General features: G+C 37.2%; 2 protein-coding genes across 2 annotated transcripts in view; one reads left to right on the forward strand and one right to left on the reverse strand.

Moving 5' to 3' along the window:
• The window catches only part of LOC124278835 (ecotropic viral integration site 5 ortholog-like), an 88,248-nt gene extending 65,254 nt beyond the window's left edge, over nt 1-22,994 (reverse strand). The window contains 1 exon segment of the mRNA XM_046714609.1: nt 22,858-22,994. The gene's annotated coding sequence lies outside the window, so the exon portion shown is untranslated.
• LOC124278836 (peptidyl-prolyl cis-trans isomerase pin1-like) overlaps nt 1-23,526 on the forward strand; it is a 51,793-nt gene that overhangs the window by 12,794 nt on the left and 15,473 nt on the right.

Below are 23,526 nucleotides of genomic sequence, written 5' to 3' on the forward strand. Positions count from 1 at the left end.
ATACGGAGCTTCGAAAACGGAGGTATTTTCCGTTGTTGTGTCATGTTACCGAGCGGAAAGCCACTGATATCGGGAAATAGGCAACCATACATATTATTTAAGAAATCTTTTTATAATAATTTTCTTCATAAATGATCTTAGAGTCTCTGGGAACTCGGTGTCATGGCAGTAAATGCCTCTGGTTGACTGGTGTTGAAAGAGTTAAATTACTCTATGTAAGTGACACGTACCATTCACTAATTAACAAGGAACTGATTGACACCTCCCGTTTCTGAATAATCTTGGGAGTAACCGCGAATTGTGTTGTTACATCATTTGGACCTAACTGCATCAAAGGGTTGCACAGTCCTTCATGTGCCGTGTTTTACAGATCGTTTTCATAACAACTTGCTCGTTGGGACTGAAACACAATGCCAATATCCTGAGTAGACAGATGTTGATGTTTACAGAAGTTTCTAAATGATAGTTAAGTGCATTTCTGCCGGGACTGAAACTTTGTGCTGATGTTTACAGAGGCCGATATTGCCAGAGTCCACTGTATTTGTATCTGAACATATCGTAATATTGTCACGTTGAAACAATGTTCCTCATAATGAAGCTCATAATGAAAAATGTAATGTAATAGAATGCTAGATATACACAGAGCTTCTTGCCTAGGTCAGTATCAAGTGTGGTCAGCTGGCTTATACAAGTTAATCAAACAGTTCTGACGTACAGTGTATGGCAGTGTCACTGTTCTTGCTGATCTGTCAAATCATCTCAAGATTACAAGATCACTCTGCTCACTCAGGTCAAATCGTTTCAAGATTACAAATTAACACTGATCACTCACGTGAACACCTCCACTGCAGTAACAATAGTCATGGTGCATACATTACGCTCCATGGATTGAGCCATCTCAAGTACCAATGGGGGCGGTGGTTAAAGCATTTGCTTGTCACGCAGAAGACCCAGGTTAGATCCCCCACATGGGTACAATGTGTGAAGCCCATTTCTGGTGTCTCCTGCTGTGCTAAAAGTGACGTAAAACCAAACTCACTCATGTATCAATGCACATATCACATGAAGTCGGGGGTGGTGGGGTAGCCTAGTGGTTAAAGTGTTGACTCGTCACGCCGAAGACACGGGTTAGATCCCCCACATGGGTACAATGTGTGAAGCCCAATTCTGGTGTCCCCAGCTGTGAACATTGCTTAAAAACGATGTAAAACCAAACTCACTCACTCATGTACCCATGCATGGAAGCTGTACATCTTTGTGGTGACCTGACCTATTCCATCTAAAAGTCTAATATGCCTTACTTGGAAGATGGATCACGTGAAGGTTCACTGATAGAAGATTTTAATGGAACTATTATCATCCCACTCCATGTAATTATTTCTACTGTTAGTCTTGGTTTTATCACTGATCAGTTTTTTTCAAGTTCAAAGGTTGGGTTAATCCCACAAATTTCATGACACATTTTAGCCCGGGGATTTGAGTTTCATGTGGTGAAGCATATATTTCTTCATTTACAGTATTCAGGGGTTCAATTTTTTTTTAAAAAGCCACTTGCCACAGGGCAAGTGACTTAAGAAAGTAACTTGTCCAAACTAATTATCCACTTGCCCTGATTTTATGACATAATTATGATGATGTAATTATGAAAGAAGAAATCAACATCGTATTTGATGTTAATGTTTACTGGACTATTTATTGAAAAGTGATAAATAGCAAAGAAAGATAACTCTACTTTATTATCATTGCGAAATTTAATAGCTACGTTTTGAGCAGATATGAAATTAAATCAAAGTTTATTTGCAGTTTGAAACCATAAGTGGATATTATATAGTAGCCCACGGACAAGTAATATACCATTATTTGATTGCCCGAAATGAAAACTGACTTGTCCCGGGCGTCGGGCGATGGGATTTTTGAACCCCTGGTATTGCAATACATATCGATTGAAAAGTGTATTGCAGTACACCAGTGACATAACACAGTCCAAGATGAATGCAGTTTCAATCAATAATGAAATCATCAACAAAACACATCAGGTAAACACATGGTAAAATCAATGATAACGAAATACAAAAGTACACGTTTTATAGCTACCAATTTACTTTGCACTGAATAATTTACAATCCACTGTTTACATTGATTTACAAAATGTCAGTGCTAGGAGTAGAGAGAGTTACACTACAGTGTGTGCACAGCTACAATACACACTACAGTGACCTTACTTTCAAAATGTCAACTTCTTGAGTTCTGGTTTTACTCCTCTATTAGCAATATTCGAACAATATCACGGTGGGGGACACCAGAAATGGGCTTCACACATTGTACCCATGTGGGGAATCGAACCCTTGTCTTCAGCATGACAGGCCAACACTTTAACCACTACGCTACCCCACCGGCCCTGACTTCATGTGATATATTCAACCTACTGGTTGACTGTAAGCAACATTATTACAGGGTCAAGTAACCAGTTAGTCAGTAGATTAGCTATTTTCATAAAGTATGTCATGTAAATCACAAGTATACAGTTATTGTTGAGTTTTTAGCATACAAATGTACATGAGCATATTCAAAAACCCATAGTGTATCAACACTGTGCTTTAAAACACCAAAACGACTTTATTCACAGCACTTAAAATATACTGAATATCCAAGGAAAGTAGTCTGTGATACAGACCCTGAAACAAGTATATCCAAGAAAGCCCATGCAAGTCTAGATTATGTGGCAAGTCTAGATTTCCACAATGAAGAAAGTCTCAGGGCTCCTTTTCATTATATTCCATTTTTTCTTATTATGAACTGTTTTTATCTCATTTCAGAGACTAGTTAGTCTATAAGGAAACATACACTACCCAATGTGAAAGATAATATGGGAATAAATACTCAACTGCCTAACTGTCTGTGTTAATCAACACTACTTCAGAGGCTCAGACTCACAGGCTAGTCAACAATATTACTGAGCCTAATACATCACATCAGTCGGCCATACTAATCAAAAGCACTACAGAGGCCTACATTGCATCAGTCAAGGCAAGGTTTCCAGTAGCTGTGGGCATCAATCTGGCAGTGATGACCTCACTTCCAATCAGCTTAGGGCCTCTGTACACAACGTCCCAGTTGTCCTTTCTCATCAAAGAACTATACATTGTTCTAAGATGCTTCGGTGAAAGATCAAAGGCGGCCGACAGTACTTTATCAGACGATAATGTGCACTTTTTGCATTACGTCACAATGTAATGCCATTCTAGTGTGCCCCCTCGTAATCGAACAAATTTGCAATGTAACGACATCATGATGCATGTCAGTTGTCATCGCCTCCTACAGTAAACTACTACGTTGCATCCCGTTTCTTGGTTTGCAGTTGCTTCACGCAGCTAACGTCACTGGTGGAAACATTACGTTCATGTTTTCCGGCGTTTAAAATGTCTCAATTGGACTCACAAGTTTTCAGCGACACGGTAACGTTCGCAATGTTTACATTCCCACAATGCAAATGTGGAATGTCGCTTGACTACTCAGCTTCATCTGGATGTACTGATCTAAACTTACGCTGGTAGTAGAAATGCGACGTTCATATGGTTTACGTTAATCAAAGATGAAATTAAAATAATTTAGAGAAGATATTTAATCCGAACGTAAACCGTCATGAAACTGTTTATCATTTGTTTTTCTGGTAACGTTCGTCTTAACGTAGGGGGGTAGACACATCAATAGAACAGCACGCCAGTTAGCTCTGTGCGAGGATTCTTAATTTACGTCACCGATACCGTTGATTGTATTCTGCCTTAGATTAATCGTAATTATCCTTAGAAAGTTTTAAATTTGGCATTTTAGAAAGAAATACAGTTATCTACCACCATGTATAGTGTAATAAAAGCACACTTTAAGCCCTGAACTATTATGATGTTAAAACACTTTCGGACGCAAGCCGCCCTCGTGCTTTAACTATAATAGTTCAGGGCTTAAAGTGTGCTTTATTACACTATACATAGTGGTAGAGCAAACTGTATTAAGTGTCCTCGTACTTTAACTATAATAGTTCAGGGCGAAAGTGTGCTATATTACAATATACATGGTGGTAGAGCAAACTGTATTTCTTAATCAGCATCCCCTTTCTAGCCACATGTCATCCATAGAAGCTGCACTTCCATCACTGAGTACAGGGTACCTGTCCCAAACTACCCTGTCCCGACTTTTTCCCTTCCCAAAATATTTTGAAATAGTTCATCACAGGTCTGGCTGTATTTTCAGACTACAAACTCAATTGAAGGGATCTAAGGTGATTCATTGTTTGTCCACCCAGCCATCATGATCTGCCAACTGCATTGAAAAAAATATTTAAGAACATAAATTTCAGCAAGGTGGACCATTACAAACAGCAAGAAGTCCTTGCCTGTCCACACCTGTACTTCAAGCTATTCACACAGTATCATTAACCTGGATAGAAGTTGGTGCTAGGTACAAAGTCAAAGATAAATTACTAAGCAATCAGCAAAGCATCTGGACTAACCGAAATTCTTCCTTTGTGGAGTTTACTTTTATGTTTGCTGAATTGTTATGTCAATCAACATATTTGCATAAATACACTTCTCAACTGCTTACCAACAGAATGCATGCTAAATTTCTGTACTTTCACTTGTGCTGATCTTCTGAGTTTCTGCAGTAAAGAGTATAAGACCTTACAATCATGGATCAACACAATGGCAGTTTGTGATTAGCAGGTAAATACCATGTGGAAAGTCCATTTCTTGACTGACTTCCAAATACTTTAAGAACGGATTATTTTAAAAGCAAAACATTCTGTGAATGAGATGGAGCCATGTATTAAAAACAAATATACTTGCTTCCTGATCCCTGTCCATGCCAGTATTTGTTTAAAGACAATTCTGAATCGTGCTTGAGATTTACAGATCCTGAAGTGTTATATCCTTCAAGTTAACCTGGCTTGTTTTAAAGTTTGTTACCCATTTAAGTGCAATGCTGGGATAGAGTGGAAGGATTATCACAAATTGTCCTAGAATATTCTTCGATTTGGCCATCTCCTACCATGCTTTATATCATTTAAATCAACATTATTATCATGGGTTTACTCCACAAATTCCTCAAACAAGAACCAGTAGGCAATAAAAAGGAAATACAAATTTTAAAATAAATTCCCTAAGCCCTGGTAAGGTCATAGAGTCGGTGTAGAATAATAAACTCTAGCGTCACTTATTCACTTCAGCATGACTGAAGCCAAAACATCTAATAGTACAACAGTTTTAATGATCAGGCCTGCTAATAGTGTGCTGAAAAACCAAGAGTCACTGTCTTTGCAAATCTTGCAATTAGACACCACAATCAGCATGTCCTGACATAAGGAAGGGAAGGAACTCTACACAGTAAATAGCAGCAATCGAGACCATTAGGTCTCTCTGCTTTGAATACATATTGTAACTGTCTAAAAAAGCAGAACTACTACAAGTATTAGAATTGTGTGTGTTACTGTCTACTGGACAGTTAAAAAGTCAGTTTGTCTATTTAGCAATCAGACCCGGGTATATGCGGGTATACCCCTAATACTTGTAATAGTCCACATATTAGAATTATACCATTACTGAAAATTGTGCCAAAATACAAGCCCTGGGGAGAAGACTCAAACAATTTCAGGCACACACTTATAACACTGACAATTTAATTTCTTTTCATTTGATAACGATTTAGAAGAATGCCCAATGAAACATTGATAACTCACATAAGAGTGAGTGAGTTAGTGAGTTTAGTTTTATGCCGCTTTCAGCCATATTCCAGCAACATCATGGCGGGGAACACCAGAAATGGACTTCACACATTGTGCCCATGTGGGGAATCGAACCCAGGTCTTCGGCGTGACGAGCGAAAGCCTTAACCACTAGGTTACCCCACTGCACCAACTCACATAAGAGACATCTATTGTAAAATCACTTCAACATCTGTGTATACCAAGTACAATATCAGTTAACTGTTTTCAAATAAATGATATAGTCTGTCTAGTTTTAACACATGTTACAAAGTATTAGCTGAAACATTATCACAGCATGGAACAAAATTGCCCACTCAACAAAAGCAATCATCAATATCCTTTGTGCCAGCTGAAATTTCCAACTAACAGTTTGCCTTCCCTTTATCATTTTTTGAAAGACTAATTAGTTGTCTTCATCACAGTAAACGAGCCAAACTCCGGAAACTGTCATCACCCACAATACTGGCAACAATAACTGTTCTCTGTCAGAAGCTTAACATTGATCAATACCTTCCATTCCCTCCCTGCACAGACCGACCACACCAACGGCTAAGCCAGAGTAATTCCAGGTCCTGGCCACCATTTTACATCTTAGTTCTAATTACAGCAATATTTCCTCTTGTGCTCCTCCCTAGCTTTGTTTGAACTGGGATTCACAGGTCGCTCACACTGACTCTGGGCCAAGACTTTCATCCCACCTTCCATCCAACACCCAGCATTGTGTTAAGTGTCCATGTTTACTTCTTGACCAGGAGGTTTTCCTCACCACTTCACAAATAGTTAACACAACTGGTAGTGGTGATTGTTATTCTTTCTAAAACCTACTGAGACAATATTAAATACAAAGCCAAATTCACCCGTGAAGGTCCGGGTTAGAATATTGATCTTCGGTCCGGGTTAGAATATTGATGTTTGTCGTAAGAGGTGACTAACGGGATCGGGTGGTAAGGCTCGCTGACTTAGTTGACACATGTCATCGGTTCCCAATTACGCAGATCGATGCTCATGCTGTTGATCACTGGATTGTCTGGTCCAGACTCGATTATTTACAGACCGCCGCCATATAGCTGAAATATTGCTGAGTGTGGGGTAAAACTAAACTCTCTCACTCACTCACTCATCAGCAGTCAGTTTCAGATGTCTGTAACACACTATGTAAAGATTAAGACTTGTGTTTTTCCACTGCAGCTATTAAGAGTATCGGTTTTCAAGAAAGTAAGATTAGCAGTGTTAATGTTTTTTTCCAAATTACAAGTTGCTGCACAAATTCTAACCTTCAAGAAAGTTCTGAGCTGGGCCATGTTCCCTGATGAATCCAATGATATTGCTGGAGGCAAAAAGAATTTGTACTTCAGCTGATACTCCCATTGATTGTCAACTTCTTGCAAGTTGCCATGATTACACAGCAGTGTTCTGCAACTGACCTGGCAATCTGCCTTGATCTGTTCTAAACTAAAGCCAGCCTGAAAACAACTCCTGAGCCTACTTTTCTTATAAAGCTAATTTGAGGTTTATTTCCACGTTTGATAATGCAAAGAATTTCAGACACTTAACTATAGGTGTGAAATTGAATGTTAAACAATCTAAACTAATACCGTGACTAACACCATAGTCTGTCCATAGTTCTATACAAAGAATGCAATAATACTGATAATCAACACTGGTGGTGACAGCAATTGATACGGATTATTTTAAAATTGTTTTTATTCAAGTACACCTGGTTTGTGGACACAATAATATAGCTTTAATCAGACTTTACATCTATTTAGGACAGCCCCCTCCCTTACAAATTCCCAAGCAATGCTAACTGAATCTATTTACAGGAGCAATAAACTTTGTTTGTTTTGCTTGTTTGTTGTTTATCACTGCACTGAGCAATATTCCAGCTAAATGATGATGGTCTGCAAATAATCACGTCTGGACCACACATCATGAGCATCGATTTACGCAACTGGGACACAATGACTGCATCCACAATGATCAGTCAAGTGAGCGAGCTAAACCACCTGATCTGATCCTGATCAGCAAGCCCTACCACCTGTAAGCTACACATGTAGACTAACAAGTAGTCTCTGAAATTAACATATTTTACAGAAAAAAAACAGTTCAAAATAAAAAATAAAATAAAATATAATGAAAGGGTGCCCTGAGAACTGGCAAAATTGTGGAAATCCAGACCTGCCACATATCCTAGACTTGCATGGGCTTTCTTGGATATATTTGTTTCATGGTCTGTATGACATTCTAGCTCCACATGGGAAATAGAGGGCTTATTATTTTATTATCTCAGACATTGGCATTTCTTCTGTTATAGCCATATGGGATTGTGGGACAGTTTAGGTATCCAGTATCACAGGCTTATCATGCTTATTGTAAGAGCCAAATGATGATGACTGGCTGTGTACAATGTGTGATACTCCATGTTGTGTGTCGACATGCTCATGCTGTCAACCACAAGTTTGTCTGGCCTGGACTCATTTAGTATTTACATGACACAACTAGAATACTGCTGACTTTAGTGTCAAACTGTAGCAATATGACAACTTCAAAATGTCGCATTCTGTCCTTTAAGTGAGTGAGTGAGTTTAGCTTTTATGCTGCAATCAGCAATATTGCAGCTATATGGCGGCGGTCTGTGAATAATCAACTCTGGACCACAAAAGCCAGTGATCAACAGCATGAGCATCGATCTACGCAATTGGGATATGATGACAGTGTCAACCAAGTCAGCGAGCTTGACCACCCCGATCCCCTTAGTTGCCTCTTACGTGTTCTTTAAGAGTATTTTTCTAATACACCAAACATGACTTATGGTCAGGTGTGGGCTTCAGACTGTTGGAAACATTGCAGAATGAGTAAAGGTTTCCCACCAAAGAAAAATTATCTAGAACTTTATAGTTGTCAAAGGCCTGAATGTGCCCTAAGGGAATCCAAGGAAATGTAACTACTTATGCAGCTCTGGTGAATCCCTAACAGTGTGTACAACATGCACAATGACATCACGTCTCTCACGACTGTCCATGACGGCTATTCACCCTAACTCAGGAGCTTACTCTGAAGTCGGGAGTCTATATATAATAACTAATCCCAGCACTATCACAAGCAGGCTTTCACTGTTTTTGTCCTGAACTGAAGCAGGTCTTACTAGGCCTTCCATTGATCCTACAGATGGCTGGGCTGTGCATGTTCATATAGCTTATGAATAATGAATTTCTCATTGTAACAACCTGAAAATACCGAGTTCAAGTTAATACCCAGCACTATTCATGCATACTGGGTATAATATATGTTGGTAGCCCCAGTGCTTCACCTTCACAAGTCAGTCCAGTAGTGCATGTCTTTTGTAAACAGTTGACATGCATATCTGTTATTAAGACTCATGCAAAGTTTAAGGATAAGATTTCCCCTCATCAGAAGTGAAGGTCTTGCCAAAGATTATATTTATCATATAACATGAGCTACTTGTAACATTTACAGGAGTTAACAAAAATAAATGAGTAATGTTGTAGAATGAGCAAGTTAGTCAAAGAAGGCTTACACTCAGCTTTTAGAAATATTCTAGCAATATCACAGTTATGGACAAAACACATGGGCTGGACACACTGAAACCAATGTATGAATCCAACCTTGGCCTTAAGCATAATGAGCAAACACTTTAACCACTATGCCTCCCTACCTCTATTAAAACAGAAATGAATTAAGCATGATGGTATAAGCATGTTGAATTCATTAATAGTGCAAAAATAAGTACACAATGTCAATGAAATCACAGTAAAATGTATCTGGTTACACACAAATGAAACAGACCCAATCTCAAAGCCTAATGCTGTCGCTTTGTGTACTAATGCGAGTCATTAATGTGTCGGTGGTACTAGGTATAGTGAAATAATTGCTTTTCTGTTTATCTACAGGATTGATCATGTCGATACAGAGAAAGAACGCCAGCTTCTAACCAGTTCACTAAACACACTACATTTTACACACAACATGGACAGATTCACAGAATTCACAGGAAACACCTTTCTAGGAAATGTACATTTCCAATATCCTGAGGAAGGGAGTGACACAGAATTGTGACAGATTAAAGATACCAGTTTGCACAAGCTGTCTGAAACTTTGCTGCTTGTCGAAATCCTGAATCGCCTAAAATTCTATTTTGCCTTGTAGACTCAGCTAATAATGATCTAAAATCTGCAATGATGGAGTCAGGTTCAGACTAATATACTGAAACATGTTCAGCACAGAGTCATCACTTAAAATTATAAGGGAAAATCAATGGGGCGCCTGTCGTAACTCAAATGTTAAAGTTTAACAATTGAAGGGGGTACCTTGATTCAAATACTATAGGAGCAAGACTCAAAGAACACAATACCCTTCTCAATGTCTACACTGACCATCTGCTGATATGCATTCACTTCCTGACAAAGAGTCCAAGAGACATGAAACTTGTACAGTGAGATCCTGACCAGTATGACCAGATCCTGACCAGCCATCAATGTGACGATGGTCAATACCCCAGCAATAACTCAAGTTAATAGCACTTAGCAACGACAACTGACAAGTCCAGACAAAATTAGAAAGGGCATCTCAGTCTGCATACGGCCACGAGGGGTGGTCAAATGTACAATCATAAAATGAATTGGTTCTTTACGTCTTCTTGAATGCATCCACCTGCATTTTCAATGCATCATTTTATGTCTCATTGCATATGGGCTTGATAAGCTAAGCATATTCTACTTACAAAAACTTTAACAAACTTTCCAACCAGTTACTCACAGAGATTGAATTCACAGACCAGCATTATGAAATGTGTCTGTATTTGTTCATACCAATCCTTGTACGTGACATTATGGACCTTTGCCCCATAATCATGTCAATACCAAACTGAGTTCTGTCAATGGAAACTGACCTGCCGTCTACAACCTTATCAACTCGTCCAAAGCCTTATAGTAACATTCCATTTGGCTATTAGCAACCATGCCCTTTTGTTAACAGTCCCTATCATTAATACAATGTCTACTGAAAACAATGCTAAGATCCAGATTCAGGCTAGTAGACACAAGACACACACAATATGTGCACAGACTGGACCTACTTATTATGCAAAACTGTTCAAAATACAAATCTGGTTAAAATCCATCACTATTTGTTCTACCTGGCTGGATATTTTGCATGATAGAGTGATTGACAACTAACTGATGCTGCACCATCTTATAACCAATATCAGAGATCTTCTTAGAACAGAAGCAACTCATTTTCTGGTGAAATCTTTAGTAATATCAAGAATTGACTACTGCAACAGCCTTTTTCATAAATATCTCAAAAGATCTCAGTAAACATCAGTCTGTTAAGAATAAAGCTGCCTGCAAAGTATCCCATGCTGGCAAATCCTCACAGTACAAAAACTTCGAAATAATTGCAGTGGCTGGCTGGTAGTCTGTCTCACAGTCCCTGAACCACATTATTTTCCCTACTGTCGAGCCCTCTCTGCAGTGCTAAAGCCCTAAATTACCGGTAAGCAAGTCTATATTTCCTCATGTTTTCCTCTGAATCTCTGGTCTCCCTGGGGCTCCTTTTCAATTTAAATGGGCTTGTTTGTTACTATCAAAATTATATATATTCAGAGACTAAGCATTAGTCTAGCTGGCTGGCTGCATCTTCAGGACAGAATAGAGTACATAATCATTGTTCTCATTTACCAGTGTTATAAGAATAAAGTACCTGAGTATCTCTCTATCTGAACTCTTGGACAGCATTCTGACAATAAATGTCCACTTAAACAATTCAGCAATGAGATTGAAATCATTTGCTAACTTTCAAGTTATTGACTGCTTCGCAAACACAACAGCTACAAGCACAAAAGCTCTCACCCATCCCTTCCATCTTTCAAGAACGTGTTCTGTTATCATGCCTGTTTAAGTACTCTGACCATCCACTTGTGAATGGAATTAGGTGTAATACAAGTTCATTCATTCATTCATTCATTCATTCATTCATTCACTCATTCATTCATTCATTCATTCATTCATTCATTCATTCATTCATGTCACAGTTAAGGGACAGTGCTCAAGTCTTTGAGTTTGCTCCTGTAGTATTTGACTGCAAGCCCTAGCTCTATGACAGTTTACAACAAAAAGAAACCTGTTCCTTGAAAACCAGAAAACTCAGCTTCAGCTTTCTCATAAAGTCCTTTTCTTATTCTGAAATGTTTAAACCAATATAGGTGCAGGATGTACAGTGCTTGGAGAATCAAGACACTCACCTATCCATAAGGTACTCAGTATGTATATTCTCATAGTAACTCGTCACTCCTCAAATATAACATAGACATGACCCAGGCCACAGGGTGATATTATACTGACAATGCTGAGGCAACAAAGCTGGCATTAACCCTGCTCATCACATGTATCAGTGGCAGGGAATATCTGAAGATAACCTTCCAATCGCCTAAGATCAGAATCAACTTCCATCTCACTTCAATACAACATGGATCAGCTGTTGTTTATCGAAGCCATTAACTCCTGACCTCCCTATATCAGCCTGACAACATCTGACCACAGGGCATGTTTTTTCTGGACACCAAACCTTCTCAAGCTTCAGCAGATAATCCACTTATCTGAACTCTGAGACCCCTCAGACAGGTACAATCCAGAAAAATGTGTTTTCCAGGTGTTCGAGCTGAGAGGTGCTCACTGGTAATGGTCTAAACAAGAAGATGGCATTTTCCCTTCAAGTACAGATTTGCATGAGATTCCACACATACATACAACTTGCTTCACTGCAATGACACAGTGTGTTTACAGTTTCCTAGACATGTATGTTACTGGGACAAGGACCAGAAACATCTTTGATTAGCCTTGGAAGAGGATGAGAGCAGCTTTGTCACTGGGAAAATACACACCAGATGTCATTCTAGGTGCATGACAAAGACTGGAAGGAAACACAACTAAAAATAGTAAATATATCTACAAAAGAAAAGGCGTCTGGGACATGTATCGCACTTTCAAAACACATATCTAAGGTAGAGATTCACGTCAAAGGGCATGATAACTTAACTTAAACAGGTTAGAAATTAAGGTTGACATATTGCAGTAGTCCACAATTATGATCTGCTGCAAAAGTAAAAAAGGGAGTCTGTAAACATAATAAAAAAGAAGCCACGTATTGGTAAAGTTAGTTGTCCACAACAATATGTCTCTAGTCCGTTTTTCACAGCTGAACTTAGGCCCCTTTCTTTTAATTACTTGGCTTACGGATTTAAAAAAAATATGCATTACGTCAGTAGGGAGGGGAAGAAAAAAAAGGGAATATGGAGATGTTATTTGCAGTTGCACACTTGAGTATATCCTATATGCCAGGTGCAGCATGCCAGCTGAGCAGCCTGCGGCATTACCTTTTTCTCTGTTCCACCCTGTTTCAGGAAATATTTCAAAGGTATAATTTGCTATTTTTTACTAATACTTATTATTTTTTTTCACTTTCTTTGTTTTTTATCAGATCGGCGACATAATCGGACATATAATGGCAAAAAAACATAAAAACAATATATTCTTTTCCACTTTTTTACATTTTGGGTCAGCGGATCCGAAAACCACGTGAAAAAATAGGCCTTAATTATTCTTGGACTTAAGGACTAATGCTAATTATGAATCCTGCTTAAGGTGTAGTTTTGTTGAGTGAACAAACTGAGGGACATTTACAAGATTGTTAACTTAATGAAGGAAATTGTGAGCTTTTTCTTTCACAGAATGGGCGGTGGGACAGCCTAGTGGTTAAAGTGTTGGCTCATCACTCCGAAGACCCGGTTCGATTCCCCACATGGTTACAATGTGTGAAGCCCATTTCTGGTGTTCCCCATTGTGATATTGCTGGAATATTGCTAAAAGCGGTGTAAAACCATACTCACTCACTCACTCTTTTATATAGTTACATACACTCATCAACACATGATTCACACTTCCTTTTCAGCATTGGACCACTGTGATATTGTCATCTTTTTTTTATGAGCACTGATAGGGTTAGCTGTATTTCTACTGTTACACCTGCAACTTGTACAAGGAATGATCCAAGTTTAAGATGCATTTAATAGAAAATGCCTTCCAGCCAGTTTGTGAATTATTTTTAAATAATGAGGTATTTATAACATACTAAGTTCAGGTTAAGGTGCTAGCAGTCTGTGACATCCACTAGCCTGAAGCCCAAGGCTCCTAAATTCTGTTTGGTCTAGTAAGCTCCAGTAATAAAAGCTGATATATTGTGACTAAATGCTCCTCAAAATGATGCTCGGGGCCATGTTTGGGCTGGATTACTTTAAACATTTTGGGCCAAATGGCACAGACCATCTTAGTTTAAAAATTATATCTTAATAACATCTTAATCAACATAAAGTGAGTGAGTTGAAATTAAATATCGCATCTGCATTGTTTCAGCCATATAGCGAGAATCTATGTAAAGAAGTGCAATGCATATATGCAAGCAATAGCAAATAAACATTCCAGGCCAGGTTTCAGGCTGTTGATATGTATACATATATCATACAGACTGACTTCTTAAAGTAACAAGATAGAAAGTTTGCGCAAACAAGCTAATCTATACGAAAAATCTACTTATTTCTACAAGACTAAGATTTCAGACTAGCAGTTGAAATTACAATGCAAGTTGGTGTAGGAGCTTGTTTGAGTTTTACTGAAAAATGTATGAGTGATTGAAATCAAACACCAGGCATGAATCCTGGCAAAATCTCTTGAACCATAATAGCTACTGCATAACACAGAAGCAATGCACACGCAAACTACACCAGAAATTTATAATGACTACAGCTATTGTTACTATCGATAGGTGTGATACACTTTTTGGGTCAGGTCACCAATCATATTCTGGTAAAACCTCAACATGCCTGAGTATTTCTTACCTGACATACCTGTGACATGTGACAAAAGGTGGAATGTGTACTGATTGGGCGTATCGCCAGTCAACCCCTCCATCACCTGTCAATCAATACACTAACCATCACACCCACTTCATCACCTGCCTGACAGTTGGCTGACCTGCATACTTACTTCTTCTCTATATGCTTCAGTGAGGAAGTTCTTATTAACTTACTTATTGTTATGTCTGAAAGGTTTGAACCTATGTGCCCTGGAGGAAAATAGTCACCAACCTGTATGTTTCGTATCCATATTAGACAAGAGGACCTGGTTGTTCATTGTAAATTTGTTCTGCTAGGTGTTCATGTTCATGGCCTGAACATGATGAAAAACATTAATGAACATAAGGATCAGTTAACAAGTAGAATTTAGCATTTTTAGTGACACAACAAATAATTAATGATTAAGTCGTGCTCGGAGAACATTCTAATAAGCCAGTCACCATTAGGGCTTCTATCTTCTCTCTGTGAAGCATTCAAACATAATGTTTGGTTTCTGTACATCAAACAACTAATATAATTGAGAAATTTCCAATGCTAAAATAAAAAGCCACACTAAAATTCCATAGATATTTTATCATTCTGACATTTCTGAGTGTCATGGCATCTACACTCACAAGGATGGACAATCACTGGCATTTTCTGTTCTGTGGAGGTGTTCTTTTGTTGAGATCAAAATGAAGTCAAGAGATGAAGCTAAAGTCAAAATCGTTTTAGCAACCTGACATCAGAGAACCTTTGCAGCCTTCATTTAGAGTACACAGTCAAAGTTTGCTTAAAGTTCTGGGGAGATGTCCTCAAACCTTGTCAAACAAAATGACTTGCCTCTTGTCACATGTATCAGTTGTCCTTGAATATTCAAAGATTCAGAATTGGTAAATCTTGTCATAGGATTTGTGTCATGGTCGTTGTAATGTATTCTGCATACAGCAATCACATCTAGTGCTCAATTCTGTCAGTGCTGGAGAAGTCATTGATTGGTAACTTCAGCATTGCTATATCGACTCACCACAATCCATCAAAATCAGATTTTCTGAATCAACCCATCAGCGTCAATTCATTAAAAACATTCATGTGTGAAGCATTCAAACCAGCATACATCATTTTTGTATGAACAAATTGAACATTTTGACACTATGAATTATAGCAACATTATCATATTGCTGCAGATGTGTCTGCCAAAATAGCACATCAAAAGAATACCTGTGTTCCAGGGAAAGAAACCTTTCAAAATTTCCCACTAGACCACAGGACCAGTGAGTGGACAATAATTAGTGGTTCTGTTAGTACTTCAGTGTTCCAAAATAACATTCATAGATTTACTTAACTATCAATACAAAATTCACTGGCCTGATGAATTTTTACTAGCCAGGGACCACACGACCAGCATAAATGGTTCACGTTTGTACAAATCTAAATTTCCAAACGTGGATCAGTGAAATAAAAGGGGGTTCTGGAGTCATGAAGATCATCTCCTTTGGTATTTGAACCTAGGGACCTTCAAAAGCTTTTACGTTATGAGAAGGAGACCTTGACTTCAATGTTTAGGTTTAGAAAACTGTGGACATGCAAAAAAAGAATGCTGAATCATCTTAACAAGCTGGCCTCTAATTAGATCAAGAATATAATCATATATCAACACAAAGAATCATTAGCCCATAGGTGACACGCCTACTGCTTTAGCAGAAGAACCTGATAATTATCACAATCAGGAAGTATAATGATGTTGCGTAACTTGTGTCACAAATGAACAAAATGTAAATGGCTAGGAAACCATTGTAAATGGAGTTTTTAAAGCATATTGTGGTTCCACTACAAGTGTTGTTAATTTTTTGTGATATTCCAAAAGTTTTCATTTCACCATTCACCATCACTGTATCACAATCAATTACCAACCTGACGTGAGCTGTTCACTTAGTTTTGTTTAACAATATCATTAGACAGAAGCAGACAGTGTGGTCAGAACAAATCCTAAAAAATATTCAACTTAACTGAAAATTTCCAGCATTTCAAATCTATGCAGTTTGAAACAACAAAAAACAGTTACATAAACATTTATATAAAAATGGAACATTTGTCTTTGCCCATAAAACATGAACAATCCTCCCTCAAGTGTATGCTTGGATCAGTATTCCTGGTGTTTGGTTCTACTTGTGATGAACAGATTCCTTGCCAGATAAATATCAGAATTCTGAACTGAAACCAGGCTTGTTAAGGAATGCAATATGATCAGTCATTTGCTATCAATTGTTCGGAAGTGACAAGAATTTGTAGCCAACATTCCTCAGCGTTACATGAATTTGATGCAGATTTAATGGACATCGATCTTATAGGGTTATGCACTGAACATGATAGTGGCGAGAGTGCATAAATCACATACATGGCATGCTGTCTCTGATTTTGTCAGTGGGCACATCTAAAATTACAAGCCATGCTGGCAATCATATGATTATGAACTAGTGAAGTCAGTTATGATTTCTTCTGTTGAACATGTTGTCCTACTAACAGCTAAAAGACAGGGACAGACACAGACCAGCCCTTGGGAATTCCTAACATAAGGTCCAAAACCATGACCATTGTCTTTGAAAACTTTGTACCAAAGAAAGCATAAATAAAACTTCAACATTTACCTTTTAACATGAATTTACTTACCAAGTACATTTTACATTGGCAACATACTCTAAAATGTGGAGTTTTTTCTTGTTAATGAAGCTAAGACAAATTCCAAATTAATACTCGAATATTGCTCGAATTAAGAATGAAAATCCAAAGCTCTTTGTCAGATTTAGAGACTCCCTGTATTTGAATATTACAAGGGCCCCAGTACCCAACATCAATCCAAACAGTGTTCATACTACTAATTCCTGCTCTTTTCTCTGTTAGAGGTAAACAAAATAATCAAACTCACATGCCATATATTCCTCCAGTAAGTTGATTTTCATTTTTTTCACTAATGAATGCTCACTGACATATTTAGCAATTTTAAGCCAGCAAACATAGCCATAGTCAGTCATACAGACCCAGAAACCAATATATCAAAGAAAGCCCATGCAAGTCTAGAAATATGTGGCAAGTCTAGATTTCCACAGTTTCTGAAAATGAAGAAAGCCTCAGGGCTCCTTTTCATTATATATATTTATTTTTTATTAAGAACTGTTTTTTTCTGTAAAATATGTTCATTTCAGAGACTAGTTGTTAGTCTAACAGCCAGTATATCTTCTCTTAGCATAATAACTATTCAACCACTCTTGATTCAGTTCCTTTCACTCACCTGAACATCAATTTTACACCTGGCCAGTTGTGATTGTTGCAATGATAAACTGTCAACTACCAAGACTAAAAGCATGATAAGCAAAAACCTTCAAATCATTTTCCCATACTTTTCCAGTAACAAGGTATGACGTCACCTCCCCAATCTCATCCCACACAATGCACCACAATACACACATCCTTGCTTTTGTGTCCTGTATATTGTTAGCAACCAGGATACTCCCTCTGACCTCACGACCAGGACAAGCAGCTTTCTACCTCTACACCTACATAACAAACACAAGCTGAAATAGTACCTACACTATATCATTTACTTTCTGTCAGTGGTAGAAAGTTATCATAGTTATAAGCAACAGGTAATTACAGTAATATGATCTTGGCCAAGGTACACAAATATACCATAGTGAATGCATAAGCCATCCTTGAACAAAAACATGATAAGGCCAGACCAATTCTATTTCTTGTTTTACAGATTTTTGTCCTCAGAAAACCAAAAGGCAGGAGGAAAAAAAAAAAAATATACAAATCACCAGTCAAAGTAATATTCTTTTGAAATACTAAAAGTATTTTATTTTTGGCAATTTATGAAGTGTATATGGGACAAAAAAACAATCAAAAACATTTTTTTTAGTAAGTTTACCTTTTTGGACAATAAAAACATGAGGATTTTATTTTTTGAGTGGGGAAAATTAACACTTATTTTTTTTCTTATTCTTGAAAAAATACGACCAGCGGATCCGTAAAACAAGAAATAAAATTGGTCTGGCCTAAGCATCCTTTAGAAGTTTCCCCAACATAAAGATCCAGGTTAGAATTGGTCGTCAGCAAACAATGGTTCATGTATGTCACTGTATCCAAATTGCAGAGATTGATAGTCATGATGTCAGTCACTGGATTGTCTGGACCAGACTTCATAATTTACAAGTCACTGTTATATAGATGGAACATTGCTGCCATAGAGTGTGGAGCGAAATAACATAGACACCAGAAGTTTTCATAATTCACAGCCTTTGCTTAATTATAATACCTATATATATATATATATATATATTCATTGTCAAACTGTACCAGGAGAAAATGCCAGGATGCATGAAATGCAAATACATATCTGCCACTCCAGAAATGTATCTACACCTCAGTTCAGAAGTGCAGATTCACCCAAAAACCTGCAGCAAATATCAGTTCAATTTGCCAAACTGGAATTCCCAAAATTCCAAGACTGCCTTAAAGTCCCTGTAACTATATTGTTTTCATTTCTGCCCAGTTCATGCTGTAATGCGAAAACACCTTAAGTTAAATGAGTCAAATTTAGATTTACCCATGTTATTGTCAATCTGATAGTGATAGAGACCCTTTTCAGTGGAAATAGAGTTAATTGTTTCTATCAGCATTACATAATTTCAGAAGCTATGTGTAAGTCCAAATTCATGTTTAATGTTTAAAACTAATCATTTAACAATTAATGTTAAGTTTAATGGAGGTGACTGTATTCACTAATAACAGAACCAATATATATGAAGAGGCTTCAATGTTTTGAATTACTGAGATGATTAAGTTATTAAGTTTGAAATGAGATACAAAACCATCAAATATGGCCTACCACATCACTGCACCCCTAGCATTTATTGCAATATTAAAATAATAGCCAAATACTATTAAATTTGAAAAACAAAACTTGAAAAAAAATAACAATTGTGAACAACGCAATGAAAAAATCCTAATTTGCTTGAGAGCAGTTGGTATGAATACAGTATTTGGTGTCACAGATGAGAGCTTGAGTTATAAAGTTTATTAGGACAGATATTGGAATCTCATATTGCTACTGCCAGATCTTTTGTCAGGTGTCTACTCATTGTTGCTCCAGCATGTCTGTTCAGCCGTGATAGTTACACTTTTTATTAAAGGTAATAACATTCACTTCATACCTTACCACAACTCATTCAGATCACCTGGAGCATACTTAGTGGTATTTAACTAGTAATGTACACCATGTACAGTGAGCTGATATTCAGTGTTATCTAGGGGTGGGTATTGCAGAGAATTTTCATATTGCGATATATTGCGATGCGGAAGCATATATTGCGATATGTATTGCAATATATTGCAAGAATTATTTTTTTAACAAAAACTATTTATAATCGAGTTAATGCTTATGCTAATGAAACAGGGAAAAGAACAATTCAAAAACGGAAATGTCCGAAGATTTCTGAGTGTTACGAAGTTTTCCGAATGCATGTCAAAATACCGGTTTTCGATCAGCGTATCGCAATACGTATCGTTTTCATGTCTGAACCGGTAAAATCCGGTAAACCAGTTATATTACGCAGCCCTAGTGTTATCCGAGCAGTATCCTATCTCATGTACACGATCTCATCTCATGTATCATGTACTCCTTTCACAATAAAATATAATCGGTTTGGGCAGGATATTTAATGGAGACTACTTGTATGCATATCTTCAAGGGAAGTATATATTAAAGCCATGTAGATGCTGTGTGCACAGCAACACAAATGGAATCACATCAAACAAGCAAACCTTTTCAATACAAAAATTCTATTCATTCAGAAAGCATTAATGTTGTTGAATATATTCTTGGACAATATAAACAAGATGAAGACATAAAATTACATAATTTCATAAACCAATGACAAAAATACTATTCATTCCATGTTGATGATAATTATGACTTATTACCAGAATACCCCTTCGTAATCCTTTGTCATAACACTTAAGTTGAAAGATAAAGAATTTGAAGGTCTCTTACGCTCGGTGTCAAAACACATGGTTGCAGGCATTTAACATATTTTAGGGTTGTATTGAGGTCCTTCAGGTTTGCACCTGTTGTATTTTAATGAGGAGCAACCTTAATATTGACAGTAGAGGTATCACAAGGACTCACTGACTTCATGGTAGACCTTAAACACTGTACATATAATACATGACTTGATCATGACGACGGACACAAACAGACTAAACATTTTCAAGTTCAATTATTTAACATAAGTAAGAAACTGAACAGCTAAAACTACTAAACCTTTGTGACATTGCCCTTTAAATCTCATCCAAATATAACCAATATTTATATATGAACCACTGAATACACCCCTGTATTGTATTTGATGAGGACATGTTGACTGCACAGAGTTAACATGATAGATGGTGACTGACTACATGACAAACACGGGCAGTCTCATACCTTACCTATCACGGGAAGAAATCATTGAGCACATTCCAGACTTGTAACAAGGTATTAGATCCTCTAGCATGCAATGGATATAATACGTAACTAGCATTAATCAAGGATTTAAGGAATTAGTCCACTAGAGGGAATTTAGCAAATCATTTAGTGACTTGCTGTCCTTACTGACACACTTAGCATGCTGACAAGCAGAAAGAATATATTACTTAAGAATGTGACACACACTCAGTCACTCTCTGTTGTATAACAAATCCTGGATTCAACACTGGATTATCATTCATTATGATAGTATTCTTTTTCTAACTTTCTGCACGATTTGTTTGTTGATAAATACCAGTCAGTAATATCCAAGCCATATAATGTAGTCTGTACATAATCATGTCTGTGTCAAACAAAACAATGGTTGCTATTCTGACTGAATATGCACACACAGTCAAATATGATGACATTCAATCAGAAGTCACAAAGCCAGACTACCCAGTCGATCTTAGTCACTAAAACTAGGCTATGTGAGATAAATTCTGAAATCCACACAGTTTTTATTCTATAGAAACGTAGCAACTCAACAGAACAAAGTTGTACAAAAGACATCTTATTTCCATCAAGAATTTGATAACTTCTGTGGACTGTCAGACCAACATGTGCTCACACATGTCATGTCCTGTTTTATCATTCTTATGAACACTTCAATCACAATGGCATCTTCTAAAACAAAATACGTCAAAACTAATAAGTCAAATATGAAGAAAGAGAAGAGAAATTAAACAAACTTTCACTATGAATTATCTGGTGTTTGCCAAAGTTGAATACAATTCCAGGTTTGTTTTATCACCAGTGTTATATCATGACAGATAATCAGTAGCAGGACCAAGCTGCAAGTGTATTTATGGGCTGTATTGTGCTATGCTAATATCTAATTTACCCCTGGTGATAATTAAGAATATATTTGATAGCTTAGAAATAAAAAGGAAACGCTATCATGGCTATAGGACTGTCTAGAAAGTACTCCATCTGTTCTAATACTTACGCAGTGGGAATGTATCACTTATTCTTATGCAAATGTTGGACCAAATGTCAATGGTGGTGGGCAAAACATTTTGAGAAGGTGTGTCCTGTACTGTTAAAGGATTGATGAGATCACCAGCACAGATGTTTCAGTGACATCATACACTGATACATATCATTAGTTGACATCAATTCTTTTATTGTGAATTAAAATTCAGGTTGCACCAGGTGACACATTATCCTACCTGGTGAAAAACACATCATTATTCAATAACTACTCATAAGGAACTTTATGTGATTCGAATAATATGTAATGACACGTCAATAAATACCTTAATTACTGCTGACATTTCTGCTAGAACCCAATCATTTTCATTGTCAAATATAAGCCCTTTTTACGGAAAACCCCGCAAAATTCTTAATTTGCGATAAAAAAATAGAAGTAATTTGTGATCAGAAGCTTCCTACCGACGTCCATATGTCTCGCTGATAGTGTAACAGCATGCGGTAACAGCAAAGACAGTGAGTCATGAATGAATACAACTCGCTAGTAAAAACTCTCGATGTGGAGCAATGCAAATTCCATGACAAGATCCAACACTGCAGACGACAAAATCAGACCCACATATTATTATTTTTCCGAGAAACAATTCTTGGCTCTCACATACACAATGAACATATTATCAATCAGGATCGTACCTTTAAATAATTGTGTGGGGTTCCTTGATGTACAGAAAACAATATATCACGCTCCAGCTGCCATATTCCGAGAGAAAGTTTCTGACACGGCACATCACTCCGCCCTCTTTGCGGCGGCCATGTCTATTTTCTTCAGTATTGTACTACCTCCGTAACAACTAATCATCATCTGGCAAACGGGTGCATCCGTCTTCTGACAATGTGGAAATATAAACCTATCAGTTACCATCTTCCGGGTAATTAATCTCGTCCTACTGATGTAAATACACCATAATCATAAAACAAGTATTAAGTTATTCACATAATTATGATCACTGAGTTGAGACAAATATTTTTTTGAGAAATATATAGAATCGATTAGTATTTTGGTTACATCATATATCATGTATGAATTAGTTTTGATAATGTACAAATAGACAAACACTGATATAACATAAATCAAATATGTACATCATTATTGGATTTGATGAATAAAATCATCCAGGGCTCTAAAATCCCTGAATCTCTGCAATTTGTTGTTCTGGAGGGGTATTTTCAAATTCATTTCTTTGATTACTTGTGATGTCTGTAACATATGTTTTAAAAGCCGGTTGCAAAAGTATTTTATTAGTTCAGAGTAAACTTACAAAGATCAACTCATGAGATGATCATAGAAGAATTGACATCGAC

Source organism: Haliotis rubra, unplaced genomic scaffold (genome assembly GCF_003918875.1).
Source record: "Haliotis rubra isolate DU_JTF1 unplaced genomic scaffold, ASM391887v1 Scf242, whole genome shotgun sequence".
NCBI lineage: Eukaryota > Metazoa > Mollusca > Gastropoda > Lepetellida > Haliotidae > Haliotis > Haliotis rubra.